Raw genomic sequence first — 16,283 nt, 5'->3', positions numbered from 1 at the left:
GGAGACCTTTTGTTTATGTCAATGACCTCTTCCTAGATCCAGAGGTTCAGACCCTCCAGTCTTATACCATGGCCATTGATAATTCCAACAGGATATACGCTTGTGGGGTATAAACCAGGACTCAAAAGATTCTAAGGAGTCACCACTATATGCCCCAGGGACTCAAGTCCTAATTAAAGTCTGGAAAGATGGAGTCAACTCCAGCCCACATGGAAGGGCCCCTACCCTGTAATACTCTCTACCCCTACAGCAGTCAAGATACCAGGACATGACTCCTGGGTTCACTACTCATGAGTCAAGCTATGGAAGAAAACAGAAGAGGACACTCAGTACACCTGTGAGCCCCTGAAGGATCTCAAATACCTATCCAGGACTACCAATGAGTGCCATTCCAATGAGCACGCCCAAAATCAATACACCTGTGAGCCCCTGGGAGAGCTCAGACACCTATTCAGGGCTATAGATGAGTGCCATTCTAATGAACACCCCCCAAATCAATACACCTATGAGCCCCTGGGAGAGCTCAGACACCTATTCAGAACTACAAATGACTGCCATTCTAATGAACACCCCCAAAATCTGGTTTCTGGGGATAAGATTTCTCAGGATAGCTCTACAGAGCCAACACAGCTTGGCAGGGATTATACTCCAAAACAAACAGGAGATAGATACTCTGATCCCTGAACAGGGAGGGACTTGAGCCATCCTGGCGATGGGAATTTGGAGTTGGCAGCTGTGAAGAGTTACCCCATGCCCAAGGTAAGAGAAACCCAAGTAAGATGGTAGGTGTTGCAAGAGGGCATCAGAGGGCAAACACACTGAAACCATACTCACAGGAAACTAGCCAATCTAATCACACTAGGACCACAGCCTTGTCTAACTCAATGAAACTAAGCCATGTCTGTGGGGCAACCCAAGACGAGTGGGTCATGGTGGAGAGGTCTGACAGAATGTGGTCCACCAGAATGTGGAGAAGGGAATGGCAAACCACTTCAGTATTCGTGCCTTGAGAACCCCATGAACAGTATGAAAAGGCAAAGTGATAGGATACTGAAAGAGGAACTCCCCAGGTCAGTAGGTGCCCAATATGCTACTGGAGATCCATGGAGAAATAACTCTAGAAAGAATAAAAGGATGGAGCCAAAGCAAAAACAATACCCAGCTGTGGATGTGACTGGTGGTAGAAGCAAGGTCCAATGCTGTAAAGAGCAATATTGCATAGGAACCTGGAATGTCAGGCCCATGAATCAAGGCAAATTGGAAGTGGTCAAACAAGAGTTGGCACGGGTGAACATCGACATTCTAGGAATCAGGGAACTAAAATGGACTGGAATGGGTGAATTTAACTCAGATGACCATTATATCTACTACTGTGGGGAAGAATCCTTCAGAAGAAATGGAGTAGCCATCATGGTCAACAAGAGAGTCTGAAATGCAGTACTTGGATGCAATCTCAAAAATGACAGAATGATCTCTGTTCATCTACAAGGCAAACCATTCAATATCACGGTAATCCAAGTCTATGCCCCAACCAGTAACGCAGTAAAGCTGAAGTTGAACAGTTCTATGAAGACCTACAAGACCTTTTAGAACTAACACCTAAAAAAAGATGTCCTTTTCATTACAGGGGACTGGAATGCAAAAGTAGGAAGTCAAGAAACACCTGGAGTAACAGGCAAATTTGGCCTTGGAATGCGGAATGAAGCAGGGCAAAGACTAATAGAGTTTTGCCAAGAAAATGCACTGGTCATAGCAAACACCCTCTTCCAACAACACAAGAGAAGACTCTACACATGGACATCACCAGATGGTCAACACCAAAATCAGATTGATTATATTCTTTGCAGCCAAAGATGGAGAAGCTCTATACAGTCGACAAAAACAAGACCAGGAGCTGACTGTGGCTCAGATCATGAACTCCTTATTACCAAATTCAGACTCCAGTTGAAGAAAGTAGGGAAAACCGCTAGACCATTCAGGTATGACCTAAATCAAATCCCTTACGATTATACAGTGGAAGTGAGAAGTAGATTTAAGGGCCTAGATCTGATAGATAGAGTGCCTGATGAACTATGGACGGAGGTTCGTGACATTGTACAGGAGACAGGGATCAAGACCATCCCCATGGAAAAGAAATGTAAAAAAGCAAAATGGCTGTCTGGGGAGGCCTTACAAGTAGCTGTGAAAAGAAGAGAAGTGAAAAGCAAAGGAGAAAAGGAAAGATATAAGCATCTGAATGCAGAATTCCAAAGAATAGCAAGAAGAGATAAGAAAGCCTTCTTCGGTGATCAATGCAAAGAAATAGAGGAAAAGAACAGAATGGGAAAGACTAGAGATCTCTTTAAGAAAATTAGAGATACCAAGGGAACATTTCATGCAACAATGGGCTCGATAAATGACAGAAATGGTATGGACCTAACAGAAGCAGAAGATATTAAGAAGAGGTGGCAAGAATACACAGAACTGTACAAAAAAGATCTTCACGACCCGGATAATCACGATGGTGTGATCACTCATCTAGAGCCAGACATCCTGGAATGTGAAGTCAAGTGGGCCTTAGAAAGCATCACTATGAACAAAGCTAGTGGAGGTGATGGCATTCCAGTTGAGCTGTTTCAAATCCTGAAAGATGATGCTGTGAAAGTGCTGCACTCAATATGCCAGCAAATTTGGAAAACTCAGCAGTGACCACAGGACTGGAAAAGGTCAGTTTTCATTCCAATCCCAAAGAAAGGCAGTGCCAAAGAATGCTCAAACTACCGCACAATTGCACTCATCTCACATGCTAGTAAAGAAATGCTGAAAATTCTCCAAGCCAGGCTTCAGCAATACATGAACCATGAACTTTCTGATGTTCAAGCTGGTTTTAGAAAAGGCAGAGGAACCAGAGATCAAATTGCCAACATCTGCTGGATCATGGAAAAAGCAAGAGAGTTCCAGAAAAACATCTATTTCTGCTTTATTGACTATGCCAAAGCCTTTGACTGTGTGCATCACAATAAACTGTGGCAAATTCTCAGAGAGATGGGAATACCAGACCACCTGACCTGCCTCTTGAGAAATCTGTATGCAGGTCAGGAAGCAACAGTTAGAACTGGACATGGAACAACAGACTGGTTCCAAATAGGAAAGGAGTGTGTCAAGGCTGTATACTGTCACCCTGCTTATTTAACTTCTATGCAGAGTACATCATGAGAAACGCTGGACTGGAAGAAACACAAGCTGGAATCAAGATTGCCAGGAGAAATATCAATAACCTCAGATATGCAGATGACACCCCCGACCCCTTATGGCAGAAAGTGAAGAGGAACTAAAAGCCTCTTGATGAAAGTGAAAGAGGAGAGTGAAAAAGTTGGCCTAAAACTCAACATTCAGAAAACAAAGATCATGGCATCCTGTCCCATCACTTCATGGGAAATAGATGGGGAAACAGTGGAAACAGTGTCAGACTTTATTTTGGGGGGCTCCAAAATCACTGCAGATGGGGACTGCAGCCATGAAATTAAAAGACACTTACTCCTTGGAAGAAAAGTTATGACCAACCTAGATAGTATATTCAAAAGCAGAGACATTACTTTGCCGACTAAGGTCCATCTAGTCAAAGCTTTGGTTTTTCCAGTAGTCATGTATGGATTGTGAGAGTTGGACTGTGAAGAAAGCTGAGCGCCGAAGAATTGATGCTTTTGAACTGTGGTGTTGGAGAAGACTCTTGAGAGTCCCTTGGACTGCAAGGAGATCCAACCAGTCCATTCTGAAGGAGATCAGCCCTGGGATTTCTTTGGAAGGAATGATGCTAAAGCTGAAGCTCCAGTACTTTGGCCACCTCATGTGAAGAGTTGACTCATTGGAAAAGACTTTGATGCTGGGAGGGATTGGGGGCAGGAGGAGAAGGGGATGACCGAGGATGAGATGGCTGGATGGCATCACGGACTCGATGGATGTGAGTCTGAGTGAACTCTGGGAGCTGGTGATGGACAGGGAGGCCTGGCGTGCTGTGATTCACGGGGTCACAAAGAGTCGGAGACGATTGAGCAACTGAACTGAACTGAACTGAACTAAATGCCCCTACTTGTCCTTGTTATCGGAGAAGGCAATGGCACCCCATTCCAGTACTCTTGCCTGGAAAATCCCACAGATGGAGAAGCCTGGTGGGCTGCAGTCCATGGGGTCCCTAAGAGTTGGACACAACTGAGAGACTTCACTTTCACTTTTCACTTTCACGCATCGGAGAAGGGAATGGCAACCCACTCCAGTGTTCTTGCCTGGAGGATCCCAGGGACAGAGGAGCCTGGTGGGCTGTCGTCTATGGGGTCACATAGAGTCGGACACGACTGAAGCGACTTAGCAGCAGCAGCAGCAGCAGCAGTCCTTGTTATGCCATATTGATGCTGCTTGTGATTGCTCCATGTACGGTCAATTGTCTAACCTGTTTTGTCTCTGCCCAGGTCAACAAGCTACAACACGCAGTGCCAGTTCAACAAAGATATAAAACTCCAGCCGACCACGGAAAATATCCCTCACCCTTAGATGGACACCGCTATAAGGACTCTGAGGCTTGAGACTAGCAAGACGGGGAGGCCCAATACCCCTCACCATCCCAGTTCAGCAGGAAGTAGCCAGAAAGACCTCGACGCCCCTATTCCCAAAGAACTGGGCCTCCCATCTCTTAAGGGGGGGAATGTTAGGTAGTTAGAACAGGAAACAGGAGTCCAGAATGGCTGTGGCTAAAAGACAAGGAAGGGAAAAGCCCGCCAAAATAGAGCAAAGAAGGTCCGAGGATCGGAGTGAGGACCTCAGGTAGAACAAACAACACTCCTGGCTGGCCCAATTTACATAGGGCAGGCCCGGGGGAGGAAAGAACATATAAAAAGAGGAGCCAAAGGGCTCTTTCTCTCTCTCTCTCTCCCTCTCTCCCACACGCTGGGGCACTCTTCTCTTTGCGTCTTTGGGTCGACATGGCCTCACGCCCCGAGGATGGACTTTCCTACTATTTTCTAAATAAAATAGAGCTGTAACACGGAGCTGTAACACTGATTTGTCTAAGAGCTATAACACGGTCCGTTCGAGACCTGAGAGCTATAACATGGTCTAAGACCCGAGAGCTGTGACATGCCGAGGGCTTTAATGTCCTTCACTCCACATCTTTGCTGTGATCAGACAAAACCGAGGGGCATACACTCGCCTGACAATGGGCCTATCCCATCACCGCATTTTGGAAGCAAGAGCCCTGTTGCTGTCATGTTCCACTGATTCACCGATGTGCAGGAATTTTGCCCTAAGGTTTGACCTGTTGCTGATTTAGATGGTCTAGATTTTATTGTCGAGTGTCCTGCAATTCACACTCATAATGTTCCACTGTTATTATTTAACATAGATTCTGAGACAAACTATGGCACTTTTAGGCCCCTGATATACACTGTCTTCCAGTCTGTGGTCACACCTGTTTCATATGAGTTTCTATAAATGACAGTACTGAAAACACTTTATCTAATTTGATAGTTCTGTGCAGAAATGATACAGAGGCTGCCAAACCAGATGTGTGTGTGTTCAGTCATGTCTGACTCTTCTGAGACCCCATGAACTGTGGTTCAGCAGGCTCCTCTGTGCATGGGATTCTCCAGGCAAGAATACTGGAGTGGGCCGTTCATCTCTTGCAGTCTTGACCACACATGGGCTGCATGGACACAGCTCCCCTGTCTCAGGAACAGCCTTGACTCCGCTCCTCCACCTCCAACCAGGGACACGGTGCCCTGCCCAAATGCTCATTACTCCGTCCAGCCACACCTACTCTAACCACTCAGACTGCGGAGTCTCCTCTCTCTGAGCTCCAAGGAGATCAGTGTCCAAACAGCAGGCTGAGAAGCTGCGCTGTGACCTCCTGCAGTTCCCCCCTTCTTCTCCCTTTCTGCCCCTCAGCAAACATTCGCTGAGCGCCTGGGGCAGGTCAGGCTCCACGGCAGGCATCGGGGATGTGAAGACAACTGAGGCTGCTGCTTCCAGATGGAGAGCCTAATTTCCCCCCAACACCGAAGGACCCTCCACGATCCCACCTCCTTCCCACACTGACCTTTTGTACTGGTCGGAACGTCGCCCTGCTCTTTCTAGAACACACTCTGCACTCTCCCTCTTACGTCTAGGTCGCTTTTCCTCTGCACCCGCCTCCTCACTCCAGTCCACCTCTCCCTGTCTGGAACTTGCCTCGCTCCCCGCCCTCCTCCCCAGTAACGGTCATTCTTGACCACGTGCTGTGTGCCCCTGCTGTCCATATGGCCCTCTTCTTTTCAGGTTAAAGCCTGACCGCTCCCGGGGTGCCCGGGGGAACTGTCCCAGCATGTGCCTCAGACTCCTGGAGCTGGCCGTCTGGGCTTGAGTGCCAGCTGACCGCTTCCTAGCTGGATGTCCCGGAGCAAATCATGGGGCTTTTCATCTCCTTGTCTGTAAAAAGGGAGCCTGGTCTGTAAGGTGTCTCCCCTGCTTAAGTCCTCCCAAGACAGCCCTAAGGCGAGGCAGGTCTGATGGGGTGTCTCCGCTGAAGACATGTGGTCCGACACCAACACCACTGCCTCTTCAAGCATCAGGCTGACAGACCACACTCCGCTCAACACAGCTTCACGGACGTGTACATACTAGAGGCAAGACCTGCCCAAGATACCTGTCAGAATGCCCACCTGTGCTCAGGACCCAGGAGGCAGAGAAAGAGATGCTGCTACAGCGCTAGGAACACAATCCCACCTACGCACCAGGTGAGCTCATCGGAGGTAGGGCCTGTTTCCAGTTTTTCCAAAGCTCAGTGAACCGTAAGGGTGAATACAGGGCACCGTAGCTGCATAACTGTCGGTCTGAACACATTCAGCTACCTTCTCCGCCTAGAAGTGAGTATCAGAAGCCGTTAGATCTGAGCGCCTAGTGACGCAGTAAGGGAAATCCGGCTGGGCCCCCAGGGCTCCCCCTACATACCTTATTGTTGCCATTGCACACTCTGATAATGGACACATAGTGTCTAACTTTTCTGCAAGTAGAAAACAATGCATTATATTCCTCCCGGCCCTCAATTCTGGTGGACAGCTAGCTAGTTTTCCGTTATGAAAAGAGCATCTCTCTTTCACAGCACACACAAGGCTTGGAGAGAGCAGTTCTATTGTCTGTGGCCGAGGCTGCCGATAAACAAACAAGAAGGCTGCCAAGAAACAAACAAGAGGCATTCCCTGGAGAAGACAGATTGACTCTTCAGTGAAAACAACAAAATCCTTTGGAGTCATTGCAACATACAATAAAAAATACCAAGGTTTCAAAAACGTACTCCCTGTTAGCCAGCCCAAAGCCTTCAGTTCTGTCACATGTTTTCATGTTCACAACCCTTTATGCTACGCTCATCTTCAAGTTTCAGCAGTGTGCTCACAGCACTCGTGGAAAGAGTCACAGGTCCCTTCAGGGCCGAACGGGTGAGTCTAGAACCAGGCGGCTGGGGTTCTCTCGTGAGCTGCTGACTCTCCTTACTTATTCACTGTTCCTTCCATTTTTCAGCTTTTCACCTTGATAATCCAATCCCTACACACCCCAACATAATTTTGGTTTTAACATTGTTAGGTGTTTATATTATAACTATTATTACACTCTTTTTTTTTTTTTGGCCACGCTGTGCAGCTTGTGGGATTTAATTCCTGACCAGGAATCAAACCTGTGCCCTTAGCAGTGAGAGCTTCCTTGTTTCTGACCATCCTTTGGGGGATGTTCTTTTGAGTGTGTTAATGCTGCAGAATTACTATTTTTTTAATCACTGCCTGCTGGTCAGAATCTCAGAGTCGAGTAGCTCTGATTCTCTTCCTCTTTCTGAGGCCTTGATAAAACCTTAAAATAAAACCTTAAATCCTTACCCAGGGAATTCCCTATACTCCATTTTTTACAGTTATACATAATCATGGTGGAGTCATACAGTCTACTATGATTTCCATCCTTGCAAAATGCTTTGTTTTTCCCTTGAGTAAATAATTGGCTTTTGTCTGTCTACTTGCTTACTTATATAGGATCCCAGACTTTCAACCATCTTAACCTCTCTCAGGAGGTTGAGACATCCCTAAGGTATTTCTCAAGGGGTGCTATCACTTTCTTTTCTTTTTAAGTGTCCCTCCAAAAGCCTTGTGACCTGCTCCAGTATGGCTGAGGTATCCTCTGCACTCACCTTGGATAGCTGAAGTGAAAATACTTTCCTACCCTTGCACTAAACATTCCCGGGACCAGGCAAATTAACTTACCACTAGGCTTCCCAGGTCGCTCAGCTGCCACATTTCCAGACTGCAGTCAGTTCCCAGACCCAGAGGCCTCTGATGAGCGGGCAGGCCTGGTGTCCTGAGGAAGAGACGTGCAACACTGCTGCAAATACAGGCTATCTACATCTTCCTGACTCCTCCCCAGAGGGGCTCTGGAAGGCCACGTATGCCCTGGAAAAAAGGAAATGCCGAGACCTTCGGAGATGGCTGGACGTTATCTCTGAACTGACGTGCTTTCCTAGGAAATGTTCAGAAAACCCTTAGGAAGCCAGAGGGCTTCCCTGGTGGCTCAGGTGGTAAAGGCTATGCCTGCAGTGCAGGAAATGTGAGTTCAATCCCAGGGTCGGGAAGATCCCCGACAATGTGGGGATATCCCAGTGCAGACACGACTGGGCATCTGAACAGCAAGAAACACCCAAGGGCTTGTGTGCTGCTGCCTCTTCCTCCTAAAGCTTCACTTCGCTCTTCACCCCCTGACTCATCCCTACCTTGCCCACAGAACCCTACTGAGGTGCCTAAGAGGCTCCTCTCGCAGGAGAGAGGATTGATTTGGGGACCCCAGCACCGATAGACCTGGAGTCTAGGTTACTTTTGGGCAAACATCCAAGGATGGTTGGGCAACCATCCTTTGGTTGAGCTAGGATGTCTGGTTGCAGCCAGAGCAAGCAAGACAGCACAGGTTAAAGAGGGGCTCAATTCAGGACAGTCAGCACCGCTGTTCAGTCCCACTCCAGGCCAGTCATAGGATCCAAGGCTGCCCAGACTCCAGGGATGGGAGGGCAACCCAAGTCAGGGAGGTGGGAGGAAACTAACTGCGCTTTGGTTTCCTTTGTTTTCCTTTAATCTAATGGTGATGCTCTATGGGAGTATAGTTGATTTGCCATTTGGTGCCTGTGGCCATTATACAGCCGCCTGATTCAGTAAGACATATATTAACATATGTCATATCTGTTCTTTTTTGGACTGTTTTGCCCTAGAGGTTATTGCAGAATTTCAAAGTTCCCTGGTGAGCATCAGGTGTTCGTGCAGTGTCTGTTAGATACACAGATTCTGTGTAAAAGTGGAAGAAGGAAAGAAGGAGATAATCCTTGTGGACTACCTGTTACAGATACAGCTTTTTGGGTATATCTTAGTATCACCCTCCCAATTCATCCCTGGCTTTTCCTTTTTTGGCGGGGGGGAAACTTTGTGTTTTAATTCCCAGAGTCTCTTCTTGTGTTGTAAATTACTTACCCTGTATTTCTTTTTTTAATTTTGCCTAGAAGAGACATCATCTGCTATTTTGTCTATTGCTAACTTTGCTTAAGTGTATGATCCTCCAAATTCCATCCTTGTGGGGACCATTGGCAGAATTTCATAATTTCAGTGGTGGTTGTTCACGTCTCAGTAAAGCCCATTGTATATAAGCACCACATTTCTTTAAGATTTAGCCTGCTCATGGACAGTTTTGGGGGTTCGTGTCTTGGCTATTGGAAGTGGCACTGCAGCGGACTTTGGCTGGCATGTGCCATTTTGAATGATGGCTTTTTTGTAATATAGGCCCAGCTGTGGGTATGAAATCCTAGGCTTAGCTCTCTTGAAATTTTCTTTCTGGCCTATAAAGGCTATCCTTTCTAGGGACTGTTGCCAATGTCCATTCCCACAGAACATGTCGGGGCGGGGGCGTGGGGGTTCCATCATCTCTCAGCTCTCTCCACCATTTACTGTTTGCCGATAGGATGGCTCTCAGTCAGATGCGATTTGGTTTCTTGTTGTTGTTTTAACTGACATTCCTCCTATAATAACTAGGGAATTTGACCATCTTGTCTTGCGGCTCTTTGGTTTTGGGTTTTTCTTTTTTTTCCCTTGAAAGATGAGGGAAAATGTGCCTGTTTCAAGTGACTTCTCGTAAGTTGGTGTGTTTGGAATCTGTTTCTGCAATACCCACCACAGGGCCTTTCCTGAGAGCAACTGCCATTAGCAGCCCCACAGGCCTTGTGAATTGGAGGTGCCCTTACCTGGGCCCATCACTTCATGGGAAGTAGATGGGAAAATAGTGGAAACAGTGTCAGACTTTATTTTGGGGGCCTCCAAAATCCCTGCAGATGGTGACTGGAGCCATGAAATTAAAAGACGCTTACTCCTTGGAAGGAAAGTTATGACCAACCTAGATAGAATATTGAAAAGCAGAGACATTACTTTACCAACTAAGGTCCATCTAGTCAAGGCTATGGTTTTCCAGTGGTCATGTATGGATGTGAGAGTTGGACTGTGAAGAAGGCTGAGCGCTGAAGAATTGATGCTTTGGAAATGTGGTGTTGGAGAAGACTCGAGAGTCCTTTGGACTGCAAGGAGATCCAACCAGTCCATCCTAAAGGAGATCAGCTCTGGGTTTTCTTTGGAAGGAATAATACTAAAGCTGAAACTCCAGTACTTTGGCCAAATCATGCAAAGAGTTGACTCATTGGAAGAGACTCTGATGCTGGAGGGATTGGGGGCAGGAGGAAAAGGGGACGACAGAGGATGAGATGGCTGGATGGCATCACCGACTCGATGGACGTGAATTTGAGTGAACTCCGGGAGTTGGTGATGTACAGGGAGGCCTGAGTACTGCAATTCCTGGGGTCGCAAAGAGTCGAACACGACTGAGTGACTGAACTGAACTGATGGAGAAGGAAATGGCAACCAACTCCAGTATGTTTGCCTAGAGAATCCCGAGGACAGCGGAGCCTGGTGGGCTATTGTCCACAGGTTCACACAGAGTCGACATGACTGAAGCGACTTAGCCACACCACAGCATGGGTATTAAAATCCTAGGCTTAGCCCTCTTGAAGTTTTTTTTTTTTTCTTGGCCTGAGGAGGCTAACCTTCCTAGGGGATGTTGCCCATGACCATTCCCACGGAATGTGAAGAGGGGTTCTGTCATCTCCCAGCTCTCTGCTCCATTTGCTGTTTGCAGACAGTCAGGATGGCTATTCTTTGGGAATTGATTTCTTGTCATTTTAGTTGGCATACCTTCTGTCATAATTAGGGATGCAGAGCATCTTGTTCTCTGGCCTATTGGGTCTTTTCTCACTGTTTCCTTAAAGGATGTGAGGAAAATTTACCTGTTACAATTGGCTTCTTGAAAATCGGTTGTGTTTGGAATTTATTTCTGCAGTACCCACACAGGACCTTTCCTGAAGACAGCTGTCATCAACTGCCCACAGGCCTTGTGAATCGGAGGTACCAGTGAGCACTGCTCTCACACGCTAGTAAAGTAATGCTCAAAATTCTCCAAGCCAGACTTCAGCAATACATGAACCATGAACTTCCAGATGTTCAAGTGGATTTTAGAAAAGGCAGAGGAACCAGAGATCAAATTGCCAACATCTGCTGGATCATGGAAAAAGCAAGAGAGTTCCAGAAAACATCTATTTCTGTTTTATTGACTGTGCCAAAACCCTTGACTGTGTGCATCACAATAAATTGTGGAAAATTCTTCAAGAGATGGGAATACCAGACCACCTGACCTGCCTCTTGAGAAATCTGTATGCAGGTCAGGAAGCAACAGTTAGAACTGGACATGGAACTGGACTGGTTCCAAATAGAAAAAGGAGTACATCAAGGCTGTATATTGTCACTCTGCTTATTTAACTTGTATGCAGAGTACATCATGAGAAATGTTGGGCTGGAAGAAGCACAAGCTGGAATCAAGATTGCCGGGAGAAATATCAATAACCTCAGATATGCAGATGACACCCCCTTATGGCAGAAAGTGAAGAAGAACTAAAGAGCCTTTTGATGAAAGTCAAAGAGGAGAGTGAAAAAGTTGGCTTAAAACTTAATATTCAGAAAACTAAGATCATGGCATCCTGTCCCATCACTTCATGGCAAATAGATGGGGAAACAGTGGAAACAGCGGCTGACTTTATTTTGGGGGGGCTCCAAAATCACTGCAGATGGTGACTGCAGCCATGAAATTAAAAGACGCTTACTCCTTGGAAGGAAAGTTATGATCAACCTAGATAGCAAATTCAAAAGCAGAGACATTACTTTACCAACGAAGGTCTGTCTAGTCAAGGCTAAGGTTTTTCTAGTAGTCATGTAGAGATGTGAGAATTGGACTATAGAGATAGCTGAGTGCCGAAGAATTGATGCTTTTAAACTGTGGTGTTGGAGAAGACTCTTGAGAGTCCCTTGGACTGCAAGGAGATCCAACCAGTCCATCCTAAAGGAGACCAGTCCTGGATGTTCACTGGAAGGACTGATGCTGAAACTGAGACTCCAGTACTTTAGCCACCTCATGCAAAGAGTTGACTCATTTGAAAACACCCTGATGCTGGGAAAGTTTGAGGGTGGGAGGAGAACGGGACGACAGAGGATGAGATAGTTGGATGGCATCACCGACTCGATGAGACATGAGTTTGGGTGGACTCTGGGAGTTGGTGATGGACCAGGAGCCCTGGCTTGGTGCAGTCCATGGGGTCGCAAAGAGCCGGACACAACTGAAACCGAACAGAACTGAAGCGCTGGTGGTCAAGTTGTAGTTACAAGAAATGCCCACAAGGCGGCAGCACTTCTTCATGCCCAACTCTGGTTCCACCTGCTACCAGAGCCTTAGGGAAAGTCAGCTTCCTCGGCTGTGAATTGAGTGAAATGTGCCTGAGCAAACGCCTGAGGGCTTGAGTCCCACTACTTCTTCCCTCTGAAGCTTCACCCCTCCCTGCTAGACTATTCTGCACCTGGGACAGCGCTCCCTCCTGTGGTTTCTAGTAAGCTTCACTCTCAGGAAAGGAGGCTGCAACTGGGTACCCCAATGCCTGGTGGTGCCTTTACCCTGGTCCTCGAGGCCAGAGGGGCAGGCCACCATCTTTGGGGTGCACTAGGGACTCTAGTCCCAGCCAGAGAAAACCAGACAGCACAGGTTTAAGGGGGGCCTCTGTGAAGGACACCGTTCACCTTGACTCCACATCAGTCCAGCCCTGGGTCTCATGCCTCCTCAGGCTCCAGGGATCGGATAGCATCTCAAGTCAAGGAGGCCGGAGGGAATTACTTTTCTTTCCTTCTCTTTTCTTTCATCTCAGGCCGACGCTATGTTGAAGTCTAGTCAATTGCAGTTTTGTGCTTGTCCTCAGTATATAGTGGACTGATCCAGTTATGACATATACATACAGCTTTTATTACTTTCTATTGATGCTTTTGCCAATAGAGGTTATTGAACAAGGTCAAGTAAAGTTATCTGTGCCAAACATCAGTTCCCTGTGGAGTAACTATTCAGTTCAGTTGCTTAGTCATGTCAAACTCTTTGTGACCCCATGAACTGCAGCACCCAGGCTTCCCTATCCATCGCCAACTCCCGGAGCTCACTCAAACTCATGTCCATAGAGTTGGTGATGCCATCCAACCATCTCACTCTCTGTTGTCCCCTTCTCATCATGCCTTCAATCTTTCCCAGCATCAGGGTCTTTTCGAATGAGTCAGCTCTTTGCATCAGCTGGCCAAACTACTGGAGTCTCAGCTTCAGCATCAGTCCTTCCAATGAATATTCCGGACTGATTTCTTTTAGGATTTACTGGTTTGATCTTCTTGCAGTCCAAGGAACTCTCAGCAGTCTTCTCCAACACCACAGTTTAAAAGCATCAGTTCTTCAAATCTCAGCTTTTTTTTATAGTCCAACGCTCACATCCATACATGACTACTGGAAAAACCATAGCTTTGACTAGACAGACCTATGTTGGCAAAGTAATGTCTCTGCTTTTTAATAAGCTTTCTAGGTTGGTCATAGCTTTTCTTCCAAGGAGCAAGTGTCTTGTAATTTCATGGCTGCAGTCACCATCTGCAGTGATTTGGGAGCCAAAGAAAGTAAAGTCTGTTACCGTTCCCATTTTCTCCCCATCTATTTGCCATGAAGTGATAGGACTGGATGCCATGATCTTCATTTTTTTAATGTTGAGTTTTAAGCCAGCTTTTTCATTCTCCTCTTTCACCTTCATCAAGAGGCTCTTTAGTTCCTCTTCACTTTCTGCCATAAGGGTGGTATCATCTGCTATCTGAGGTTATTGATATTTCTCCCAGCAGTCTTGGTTCCAATTTGTGCTTCATCCAGTCCAATATTTTGTATGATGTACTCTGCATATAAGTTAAATAAGCAGGGTGATAATATATAGTCTTGATGTAGTTCTTTCCCAATTTTGAACCATTCCGTGTTCCCATGTACTCTTCTGAATATTGCTTCTTGACCTGCATACAGATTTCTCAGGAGGCAGGTCAGGTGGTCTGGTATTCCTATCTCTTTAAGAATTTTCCACAGTTTGTTGTGATCACCACAGTCAAAGGCTGTAGCATATCAGTGAAGCAGAAGCAGAGGTTTTTCTGTAAGTCTCTTGCTTTTCCTATGATCCAATGGATGTTGGCAATTTGATCTCTGGTTCCTCTGCCTTTTCTAAATCCACCTTGAACATCTGGAAGTTCATGGTTGACATACTGTTGAAGCCTAACTTGGAGAATTTTGAGCATTACTTTGCTAGTGTGTGAGATGAGTGCAGTTGTGCGATAGTTTGAGCATTCTTTGGCATTGCTGTTCTTTGGGATTGGAATGAAAACTGACCTTTTTCAGTCCTGTGGCCACTGCTCAGTTTTCCAGATTTGCTGGCATTTCGAGTGTAGCACTTTCATTGAATCATCTTTTAGGATTTTATATAGCTCAGCTGGAATACCATCACCTCCACTAGCTTTGTTCATTGTGATGCTTCCTAAGGCCCGCTTGACTTTGCATTCCAGGATGTCTGACTAGGTGAGTGATCACACTATTGTGATTATCTGGGTCATTAAGATCTTTTTTTGCACAGTTCTTCTGTGTATTCTTGCCACCTCTTAATATCTTCTGCTTCTGTTAGGTCCATACAGTTTCTGTTCTTTATTGTGCCCATCTTTGCATGAAATGTTCCCTTGGTAGCTCTAATTTTCTTAAAGCGATCTCTCCTTTCCCATTCTATTGTTTTCCTCTATTTCTTTGCATTGATCACTGAGGAAGGCTTTCTTTTTTCTTTTTTTTTTTCAAATATTTGCATTATTTTATTTATTGATTTTTTAAATATAAATTTATTTATTTTTATTGGAGGCTAATTAGTTTATAATATTGTATTTGTTTTGCCAGCTTTCTTATCTCTCCTTGCTATTCTTCGGAACTCTGCATTCAGATGGGTATATCTTTCCTTTTATTCCTTAGCCTTTTGCTTTTTTCAGCTATTTGTAAGGCCTTCTCAGACAACCATTTTGCCTTTTTGCATTTCTTTTTCTTGGGGATGGTCTTGATCATGGCCTCATGTACAATGTCATGAACCTCTGTCCATAGTTCTTCAGGCACTCTATCAGATCTAACCCCTTGAATCTATTTGTCACTTTCATTGCATAATCGTAAGGGATATGATTTAGGTCATACTTGAATTGTCTGGTGGTTTTCCCTACTTTCTTTATTTTAAGTCTGAATTTGGAAATAAGGAGTTCATGATCTGAGCCACAGTCAGCTCCTGGTCTTGTTTTTTCTGACTGTACAGAGCTTCTCCATCTTTGGCTACAAAGAATATAATCAATCTGATTTCAGTATTGACCATCTGGTGATGTCCACATGTAGAGTTGTCTCTTGTGTTGTTGGAAGAGGGTGTTTGCCATGACCAGTGCCTTCTCTTGGCAAAACTCTGTTAGCCTTTGCCCTGCTTCATTTTGTACTCCAAGGCTAAACTTGCCTGTTACTCCAGGTATCTCTTGACTTCCTACTTTTGCATTCCAGTCCCCTATGATGAAAAGGACATCTTTTCTTGGTGTTAGTTCTAGAAGGTCTTATATGTCTTCATAGAACTGTTCAACTTCAGCTTCTTCAGCATTAGTGGTTGGGGCATAGACTTGGATTACTATGATACTGAATGGTTTGCCTCGGAAACGAACAGAGATCATTCTGTCGTTTTTGAGACTGCACCCAAGTACTGCATTTCGGACTCTTTTGTTGACTATGAGGGCTACTGCATTTCTTCTGAGGGATTCCTGCCTGCAGTAGTA

Source organism: Ovis aries, chromosome 18 (genome assembly GCF_016772045.2).
Source record: "Ovis aries strain OAR_USU_Benz2616 breed Rambouillet chromosome 18, ARS-UI_Ramb_v3.0, whole genome shotgun sequence".
Lineage (NCBI taxonomy): Eukaryota > Metazoa > Chordata > Mammalia > Artiodactyla > Bovidae > Ovis > Ovis aries.
The sequence above is the reverse complement of the archived record's forward strand: the minus strand, read 5'-3'. Positions refer to the sequence as shown.